Here is a 1,940-nt window from a genome sequence, read left to right as displayed (position 1 = left end):
ATATATGTATGTATGCATGTATCATTTTCTCTTTCCTTCTCTTTATGCAACAGGGAGGGGCTTATCTCATACAGAGGGACAAGCCCATTGTCCTGAGGCCCTGTATTTAAAAATCTAATCTGATTTCATTGCAGTAAGAGGTATGAGAGGAGTAAGTTTTTTAAATCCGCAAGGATTAAATGTATAAATATGACACGGCAGTTCTTTTGCTTCAACATACAGGATGTTTTGCTGTAGATTTCTTTTTCTTTTTGTTTTTTGCTATTATATGCAGAACTATTAAATATAGATTGGCATCTCAAGTAAGTTTTAACTTAACACAGCTCACACAAGAAAGTGTGTATGAATACTTAAGTTTATATAGGAGAGTACTGTAGTTCGCTTATACGTATGTATGCATGTGCTTATGTCAGTCTGCCATTTTGTGTGTGCATGCATGGATATGTATACGCATATATATGTATGTGTATACATGTGTGTGTGTGTATATATATGTATATATATACACACAAACATACACAAGTATGCATTCATGGATAGAAGCTTAATATATCCATACATCCATATATATATATATATATAAATACTTAAGTCTATATGTATATATATGTGTTTAGATCTGTATGCATGTACGTGTGTGTGTGTGTATATATGTATGTATGTATGTATGTATACCAGGCATTCTGATGAGCATCATCTTACGTAATTACCTATGAATATATATATATATATATATATATATATATATATATATATATATATATACATACAAAGGCATAGATATACATAGAAATATACATACATATGTGTGTGTGTATGTGTGTGTATGCTGTATGTATCAGCTCTGGTAGCCTAAATCAAACTGGGTGAAACTGCCAGTTTCATTAGGGTATAATACATGTCTATATCTTCAGCCAATCATTTTGACCAGGAACACAAGAAGCAGCGTGGTGGGTGGAACATAATCTTCTGATTGGTCAGTACAAATATCATGTTGGTATTATGTTAATATAAAACAAGGGAGATCACTCTCATGGGAAGTAGAGTTAAAAATAGTTAAAATTTAAGACCAGATGAGATATAGTTCTTCAGAGTAAGATAATTCGCATTTCGATAAGTAGCTTATCAGTGGGAATTGGTGGAAAAACCCACAGGTAAATAACTTACTATTTAATACTGTATTTTCTAGTATATAAAGCAAACTTTTCAGGCCAAAATTTACAGCCAAATATGAATGGTTGACTTATACAGCAAGACGATTTTCAAAGACCAAAATTTTCAAGTGAAATGCAGCAGGATTTAGAAAGATAGAGACGTTATTTGAATGTTTGTACTATATTTGAATGTTTATACTATATATTATATGTGCCACTATAGACTATGTTGACATTCTCATAAGCACATGTATATACTTATACATGAGTATTGAGTATAATTGCTAACACCTGACAAGGTGAGGCAAGCATTATATATATCTATGTATCTAATAATGCATTACATATATCTATGTATCTAATAATGTATTTTGAATGCATATAAATATATATATATATAAACATGTATTTATATATATCTGTACATATATGTATAAAAATATATACCTTCATATACACACACACACATATATATAAATACATACACAAGCATATATACACATATATACATTTACACAAGCATATATATTTTGTTATTCTTTTATTCATTTCAGTCATTTGATTGCAGCCATGCTGGAGCACTGCCTTTAGCCAAGCAAATCGACCCCAGGGCTTATTCTTTGTAAGCCTAGTACTTCTTCTATCAGCTTTTTTTCCCGAACCGCCAAGTTACGCAGACGTAAACACACCAGCATTGGTTGTCAAGTGATGTTGGGGGGAAAAATACAGACACATACACACTCATATATATATATATATATATATATATATATATATATATATATA

At 30.7% G+C, this 1,940-nt stretch overlaps 1 protein-coding gene across 11 annotated transcripts in view; it reads right to left on the bottom strand.

Moving 5' to 3' along the window:
• The window catches only part of LOC106879787 (diacylglycerol kinase beta), a 391,710-nt gene that overhangs the window by 173,525 nt on the left and 216,245 nt on the right, over positions 1-1,940 (bottom strand). The window lies entirely within an intron of this gene.

Source organism: Octopus bimaculoides, chromosome 17 (genome assembly GCF_001194135.2).
Source record: "Octopus bimaculoides isolate UCB-OBI-ISO-001 chromosome 17, ASM119413v2, whole genome shotgun sequence".
NCBI lineage: Eukaryota > Metazoa > Mollusca > Cephalopoda > Octopoda > Octopodidae > Octopus > Octopus bimaculoides.
This window is presented reverse-complemented; position numbering and strand designations above follow the sequence as displayed.